This window comes from Geotrypetes seraphini, chromosome 9 (genome assembly GCF_902459505.1).
Source record: "Geotrypetes seraphini chromosome 9, aGeoSer1.1, whole genome shotgun sequence".
Classification (NCBI taxonomy): Eukaryota; Metazoa; Chordata; class Amphibia; order Gymnophiona; family Dermophiidae; genus Geotrypetes; species Geotrypetes seraphini.
Genome location: NC_047092.1, coordinates 115,505,493 through 115,514,554, shown reverse-complemented (window position 1 = coordinate 115,514,554; position 9,062 = coordinate 115,505,493).

The window sequence follows — 9,062 nt, the reverse complement described above, 5'->3', positions numbered from 1 at the left end:
TAGCACTCCTCAGTCGAGGAAAAAAATGAGGAACAATCCCAAATAATAGCAAAGGAGAACGACGAATGGATATTTTCCAAATGCGCTTCACAAAGACAAAAACAGCATTCCAAAAAACTTGAATAGCAGGGCAAGTCCAAAACATATGTCCCAAACTCACTTCAGAAGCCTGGCATCTCAAACAGGCTGCATTTTCACGAAAATGAGATAGATATGCCCTCTTCGGAGAAATATACAAGCGCAAAACTAACTTATATTGTTGTTCCCAAAAAGTAGTATATTTCCGAAAGGCTGACAATCGACGAACAGCCCGTGAGAGTACATCTTCCGGCAAATTTACAGCAAGATCACGAACCCAGGCTTCCCGTAAATGGGAATGGTCAAACAAGGAGGATTCATCCCTCAAATGGCGATGATGAAATTTAAGGGGAACTGGAAGTTGAGAACCAATAGTAAAAGCTGTGGAAAGCAGTTCTTGACAAGAGGCAGTCAAAGAACTAGAGGGCAAAGAAAAAACATAGTGATGAATTTGCATATAAGCAAAATAATCAATGAAGGAGAGACCAAACTCCTCTTGCAACTGCGCAAAAGATTTAATTTTCCCATCATCATCAACCAATTGAAAAATATATTGAATCCCCCTCGTCTCCCACCGAGCAAAACTCGGACCATCTATCCCCGGCAAGAAGGAGCTATTAAAACAAATAGGCAAAAAGGGATTCACAGAAGCAGAAATAGAATGAAATTTACAGACCTAGTGCCAAACCTTCCGCAAGGGACGGTGAAGCACTTTCATAGTGAGAGACTCAGGTACAAGAGAAGGAAGAGAATGAAAATAAGCACTAAAGTGAGTAGAGCGAAAACAATAAAGTTCTAAAGCAGTGTTAGTGAACATTGAAGTACCCCTAAAAAAATCATTAATATGTCGCATGCCACAACCCACAGTCAAATAACGAAGATTCAATAAACCTAATCCACCCCGTGAACACGGAGTTGCGGCCCTCGTATAAGGTAAACGAGGTCGCTTCCCGGACCAAAGAAACCTCTGAACCAAACATATCAGTCTTCTCTCATCCCTAAAAGACAAATAAAGAGGAAGGACTTGAAAAATATATAACCAACAGGGAACAATAATCATGTTGTAAAGATGTACTCGACCTAAAAGAGAAAAGGGAAGACTTCCCCAAAGATGTAATTTGTTCTGAAGAGCCTGAAACAACGGTTCGACATTCAAGCAATACAAATGAGATAAATCCTGTGGAATAAAACCCCCCAAGTATTTCAAGGTAGAGTCCGCCCAACGAAGAGGAAATTCACCCCTCCACTTGGAACGCAACTCAGAGGGAATTGGCATGGCCAAAGACTTATCCAAATTAAGAGACAGACCAGAATAAAAACCAAATTCGGAAATAAGATCTAATGCTATCGGTAAAGATTCTTCAGGCCTAGTAAGAATCAAAAACATATCATCCGCAAATGCCAACGTTTTCAACTCAATTCCATCAATATTAAGACCCCGTACATTTGCAAAACCACGAAGAGTACACAGCAAAGGTTCTAAAGAAAGAAGAAACAGTAGAGGGGAGAGAGGGCAACCCTGCCTGGTGCCACAAAGAATAGGAAAAGAATCTGTATGAGTCCCATTAGCAAGAAGCGAAGCCCGCAGATTAGAATAAAGAGAACGAATAGCATCAAGATAAAACCCTTCCAACCCAATATATTCAAGAGTGCGAAACAAGAAAGACCAATATACGTTATCAAACGCCTTAGAAACATCAAGACTAACAAACAGAGCCGGAATCCGATATGAATGACAATGGGCAAGTGCAAAGATAACCTTACGAACATTATGGACAGATTGACACCTCCGAACAAACCCAACTTGATCCTCATGAATAAGCTCAGAGAGATGAGGAGCAATACGATTAGCGAGCATACGAGCAAAAAGCTTAAGATCTACTTTGATCAAAGATATAGGACGATAGGATTCCGGGGAGTCAGTCTCCTTGCCAGGTTTCAACAACAAGGAAATAAGAGCCTCATTGGCATAACACAGAAAGGAGCCCTGAGCAACTGCAGCATTAAAATAAGCCAACAAAGGACCACATAAATGAGGGAAGAGAAGACGATAAAAGTCCCCTGAAAACCCATCTGGGCCTGGAGCTCTAGCAGAATGAAGAGCTTTAATAGCTGATTCTAATTCAGCTGCACGAAAAGAGTTTTTAAGAGAAAACACAATATCATCTGGCAAACGAGGAAGACCAGAAGACTGAAGATAATCCGTCAATAAGTCCGGGGAAGCATCATAAGGAGCAGCATACAACCGACCAAAAAAAAATCAAAAAGCACTTTAGAAATATCAGCCGTTTTAGTCGTCACCCCCCCCATTCGAGGTCCGAAGAGACAAAATCGGTTTCCTTGTAGTCTCAGCTTTAACTAAGCGTGCCATGAGACATCCTGGCTTATTGCCAAATCATTGAAAGCGATGCTTATAAAAAGCCAGCCATCGTTGGGAACGAGAATGAAGTAACGAATTAAGTGCCTCCTGAGTAGATAAATAACTTTCACGAGTCTCCCGTGAAGGATGTAATTGAAAGGATCATTTAGCCATACATAAAGCTCATTCTAAATTAATAATTCCCAGATTGATACGCTTATTACGAGCACTCAAGAAAGAGATAATATGTCCTCGAATCACTGCCTTTCCTGCCTCCCAAAACAAAATCGGATTATCCAAATGAGCAGCATTAGTGGAAGAATAAACCTCCCACTGAGTCTGCAAAAAGGTTTGAAAGTCCTTATCTTTAGCAAGATAAGCAAGGAATCTCCAAAACGAAGTCCGAATATAGTCAGAATCCAAAGAAATATCTACCCAAATCGGAGTATGATCTGAAATATTCAGTGGGCCAATCTCCGCCGACTGGACATAAGGAAACAATGTCGAAGACAGAAAAATATGATCTATCCGGGACCAAGTTCCATGGGCCCGAGAAAGATGTGTATAATCACGAACCTCAGGATGTAAAAGACGCCAGGGATCTATCACAGAAAGAGTCTCACAAAAATCAGAAAGGCGACCCTTAGCCCCCAAAGAATTACCAGACGTACCAGACTTATCCAAATCTGGACTCATAACCAAATTAAAGTCACCCAAAAGAATAAGCGGGTCCCCTGAAAATCGAGAACAAAGCCGAAGTAATCGTTGGAGAAAAGCGGTTTCCCCCAAATTAGGGCCATAAGCCACAAGCAGGAGATAAGATCTAGCACCCAAAGTAAGACGTAAAAGCAAGGATCTTCCATCCGGAGCCTTGTCTAAAACCTTCACCCCAAAAGGTGAAGACTTGCGGATCAACACTGCAACCCCACCATGACGACCCGGAGAAGAAGCAAAGTAAACCTCACCCACCCAAGAGCGAGCCAATTTAAGATGTTCCTCAACAGTCAGACGGGTTTCCTGTAGACAAGCAATGTCCGAGCGATAACGCTGCAAAGCAGACAAAATTTTTGATCGCTTAATCGGAGACGTAATGCCCCCCACATTCCAAGAGGTTAGTCTAAAAGAAGTACTCAAGTCGGAAAATCAGAAGAGATACAGCGTAGATAAAGCAACAAGAAAAGAAGAAAACCACCCCAGGGGCCCAGCCTCCCCCCAGAGCAGTAAGCCCACAACAACAGTAGTACCTGGTAAATAAAATATGAATAAAATGAACACTGAAAAAACATTACATTCCCACAGAAGGAGGACCCCCCATCCAAGCCACCCTTCCTCAACTCCCCTCCCCTTCCACCCACCCCACCCACCCAAACACAAACACACACCCCAGTCTATAGACGTGGAGTAAAAAGAAGTCACAAAAATATAAACAAGACCTCAGTCCCCCCCATCGTGGGCCAAGCCACCCTTCCCCAACATCCCCTCCCCTCCCACCCACCCCAATCCCCCCCCAAGAATCCCCACAACCCAAACATAAACACACACTCCAGTCTATAGACGTGGAGTGAGAAGAAGCCACAAAGATGTAAACTGGACCCCCAGACCCCCCCCATCTCCTCACCCAAAGGCACATAAGGCACACTCACACACACGCACCCAAGACAATCAGAGAGACCAAAGAACCAAGGCCCAATTTTACCTTTAAGATATACCATCTCTCACCCTCTCCTCTCTCACACACACATGGGCCCCATAATCAATTCCTACCCACTACCCTAATGTAACACAAAACCCCCCCACACACAAATAGATATCCCCAGACAGACCAAACTAGCCACCACCACCCACAAGCAACCACCCACCAGCATCCACCCATAAGCAACCACAAGCACCCACTAACAACCATCCATAAACAACCACCCAAAAACAATGAATAGAGTAAGAAGGAATCACATTCACCACCAGAAGACCTCACAATCAAAAGTAGTGTGACCCAACCATCAACCCAACACCCACCCACAAGCAACCACCCACAAGCAACCATCCACAAGCAACCAACCACAAACAACCAAGAAAACTACAAACACCCCAGACAAACATCACACCCCATGGGTGAAAGATTCTCAGAAGACCTCACAGACAAAAGTAGCCCACCCAAGAAGAACTATAGAAAGACCCTTAATTAAATAGGGCCTATAAACAAGAACAATATATAAAGCAATTCAGCAAATAAAAACAACTAAGAACAAACAAAAAATTTTACTTGAACAAGTCACAATCAAAGGCACAGTAATAAACAAGAAGCTCCACAACACTTCCAGCAATATCAGGTGGCCGAGGAAGGTCCAGACTCCCCTGGTAAACCATCCAAATACACCTGGGCCTCCTCCGCAGATGTAAAACTTTTCCACCCCATCGAAGTCCAAATCTTCAACTGCGCAGGATATAACAACTGGAAACGATGTTTCCGATCAAAGAGCGCTGAGCAAACCCGTGAGAAGCGACGCCTTCATTCCTGAAGTGCAGGTGAATAATCTTGAAATAAGCGAACTGGAGTGCCATCATAAGTGAGAGTATTTCGTTTCTGGCGGTAATGCTTCATCAATTCTTGTTTGTGTGCCAAGTTATGTACCTTGAAAAGAATTACTCGTGCCCTGGTGTAATCATCAACGCGTCTTCCTAAACGATGAGCCCGATCCAAGCGCAGAGGCCCCATACCATCAGGAAGTGGCAGTTCAGCATGAGGCCGTCTCCAGAGTAGCAAGCAGATGAGATTCAGGCACCATTTCCGGCAAGCCAATTAATCTTAAATTATCCCGTCTTGAGCGATTCTCGAGATCTTCAATTTTGTCTGCTTGCCTCTGAAGCTGATCCTTCATTGACTTTATATCTGTCTCTGAGGCTGTGTGCGCTTCCTCAACTTGCACCACACGGGTCTCCAGCTCACTCGTTCGCCGCATCGTCTCCGATAGCAAAGTTTCTAGTGTAGACAATTGGCCGGAGAGCTGATCAAAACGCCCATCCAACGCCCGTACTACAGAGGCTGAAAGCGCCTCAATGTGAGCAGCCGAAAGCGGAAGCTCAGAGCCCGGCTCGACCGTTGTAGCCGCCATTTTAAAATCAGGCCGTGCCGATCTTGTGTCCCGATCCTTGGCTCCACGAGTCTTTTTGTTACCCGCTGCAGGGCTGCTGGGCTGTAAAAAATGATCCATGACAGGCAAACAACTCAAAGGGTGAAGCACAGGGGGAACAAGAGGTCCGAATCCCAAGAAAACACTTCCTGCCCTGTTCAACACATCACTTGACTCCTGCTAGTCTTATAGTAGCAAAAATCCTATTCAGGTGAAAGATGGTGAATAATAGATACTGTCCCCTATTGCTATAACGCCAAGCACACAACCCGCCTGTCATCAACGTTAAAACAGAGTCCGCACCGTGCTGAACATTACCGTTGTAGCCACCATTTTGAAATCAGGCTGTGCCGATCCTGTGTCCCGATCCCTGGTTTCACGAATCCTTTGTTACCCTCTTCAGGGCTGCTAGGCTATAGAAAATAATCCAGGAACCGCGCTGATTATTTAAAGTAAAGTTTCACTCAATGAGAACACCCTTTAAAACAGAGTCTGCACCGTGCTGAATTTCACTATTGAAGCCGCCCTTTTAAAATCAGGCCGTGCCGATCGTGTGTTCCGATCCTTGGTTTCAAATCTTTTGTTACCCGCTTCAGGGCTGTCAGGCTTTAAAAACGATCCCCAAAACCGCGCTGATGACAGGCAAGCTATTTAAAGTAAAATTTCACTCAATGGGTGAGGCACAGGGGGGACAAGAGATAAGTGGGTAGTGAAGGATCCCTAGCTAGCTGATAGAGCTGGGTCACGGTGTAGATGAAGAAACTCCATTTTAGATCAGTGGGTTATAATTAGTACAAAGAACAACCTGTGACTCCATTTTATTGCTCTGAGAAATCACGTATGCATGCAGGCCTGTTCTATGTATCTGCCTTGGTGCCAGGCACGGCCAGGAGGCAACAGGATGCTGCTGTTAACTAGCTTTGATGTATAGATTATAGGATGGATTTATGGTTTTGTTTTTCTCTCTGCTCTTACCTTTTGGCCAGAGCTGGTTATACCGGTTTGGACTGGCCAGGACCCTATATAACCTTTGTGTCCGAAACTCTCGGGGTCTTCTGTTTATGCAGCCAGTTCTGCCCAGAAGTCCAGCATATATGCTTGTTTAATAAAAAGCCTTTTTACATCTCTTCAGTCTCTGGCTCAAGTCTCTGCACTACTGACGAAGGGCCTTATCCTAAAAGGTACCTTCATTTGGCGCAGCCGAACAGGGACTTGATCTACAGACTTGAGCCTGTTTGGCACGATCGTCTCCCTCGGAGGATTTCAAACCTTGCCTCCTACGAGACCCGTAATAGCAGGCATTAACCTGGTGGTTGATCAGGAACGGTTTCTCGTCGAAGACAACGGATTGCACCTCGAGAAGGAACAAATCGGTGGAGATTTCTGGCTTCTGGTTTTGTTGTGCCGGTACCGGACCTGTCTTGGTAAGTGAGAAGTTGATTTCTTCTCTATCCTGTCTCTACCTTTTCTGTCTAGTAACTTCTTAATCCGTCGTGAAGCGCGGGGAGGTATATAGGATTCTGGTTTCTGGAAATTGGAACTTTTATTGGGTGCATATATAGATTGTATAATATGGGTCAGAGCACCACCAAGCCCACCGACCCCCTTCAGATTATGCTTAAACATTTTACTACCGCCTTTTCTGGCGATTATGGCGACCCTAAGATGACAAAGTCTACCCTCACTAAATTTTGTGCATATGAATGGCCCACTTTCGGCATAGGATGGCCCCCTGAGGGTACTCTGGACTTGAATATTATACATCAGGTATATATCCGTGTCACCAGTCCCACTGAGGGACATCCTGATCAGTTCCCTTATATAGATAGTTGGTTGGATACGGTCCGACTAAAACCTTCCTGGCTTAAACCCCAATTGGACAAAGCTACCTTAGTGCATGTAATGGCCCTCCGGCGGAAGGTCCAGGAAAACTGCCCTGTTTCATCCGAGCCAATAGATAGTGGACCGGATCTGTTGGAACCCTCAGCGCCCCCTCCTTCGTATACCCCTCGACCCGATTTGAACGTTCCTGTCGGTCTTGGTGACCATGATATTCAGGATCCCGATTTACCCCCTGATTTACCTCCCCAACAAGCCCTCTACCCTCAACCTGACCCCCAGGCAACCTTCAGCCCTCCCTTGCCATCTCGCCTTCGACATCGTCCTGATAAGCCCGCTGCCATATTTCCCCTCCGACATACTCTCACCGCCCAGCTCCCGGACGACCAAGGATTTCCCCGACCCCCGATAACCCATCTGGTATATACCCGTTTTTCAACCACTGATATTTATAATTGGAAAACGAACTGTCCGCCCTTCTCTGAAAAACCTCAAGCTACTATTGATCTCCTTACCTCCATATTCCAGACCCACCTGCCCACTTGGGCAGACTGTCAGCAACTTTTAGTCTGCCTATTGAGCACTGAAGAACAGCGCCGAGCCCTTTCTGAGGCCCGGAAACATGCCCAAACTTTAGCCTCCGCGGACCTGAATCCTGACTATTGGCTTACGATACATTTCCCTGACACAGATCCCTCCTGGCAACCTGACCAACCTGCCCACATGACTTTACTAGACTCGTATCGCAAATATATTATACAGGGCTTAGTTCAGAGCTCTCGGAAACCCATAAATGTTACTCGTATAGCCAAAATCATGCAAAAACCTGATGAATCTCCCGCTGCGTTTCTCGAATGCCTGACCGAAGCCTATCGTACTTATACCCCTTTTGACCCGGAACTCCCTGAAAATCTACGCATGGTAAATACCTCTTTTGTCAGCCAAGCCCAGCCCGACATTCGCCGTAAGCTTCAAAAACAAGACGGATTCGCTGGCATGACAACTACCCAGTTACTAGAAATAGCTCAGCGTGTTTTTATGAATCGTGACACTGCCACTCGGCGGGAAGCTGATCGTTGTCTCCGCCAAAAGGCAGACCTCTTTGCCCTAGCCCTCCGCACTCCCTATAAGGTTGGCCCCCTCCTGTTTCCACTGGTCCAGGGTTCACACCGTGTTTGGGAACCCGCCCTGATCTGGCCCGAGATCAATGTGCTTACTGTAAACATTCAGGACACTGGAAAAATGAATGTCCCAATCGACCCTCTCAGGATCGGTTTAATCCCCGGTCCGGACCCCCAGCCACTTCCGGTAGGCCCGGACCCCGCGCCGGTCCCTCTCTGGTCCCCGACCACTCCCTAGTATCGCTATGGTCCAGGACACTGCCCCTGATTCAGATGATGAATACTGAGACAGACCGGTTTCGGGAGTACGATTGACCCATGTCCTGCCCGTCTACTCCCTAGGTTCCCTTGAACCCTTGGTCGATGTCCAAATAGGGAACCACAAGGTTACCATGATGGTTGACACAGGTGCTCCGTTCTCACTAAACCCCTCAGTCGTTTCTCCCCAGATACAATTGAGGTTTCCGGCGCCACGGGATCCCAAGCCGCTGCCCCCATTCTTGAACCGTTGCCAGTTTCCCTCGGCCCCCATGCTAT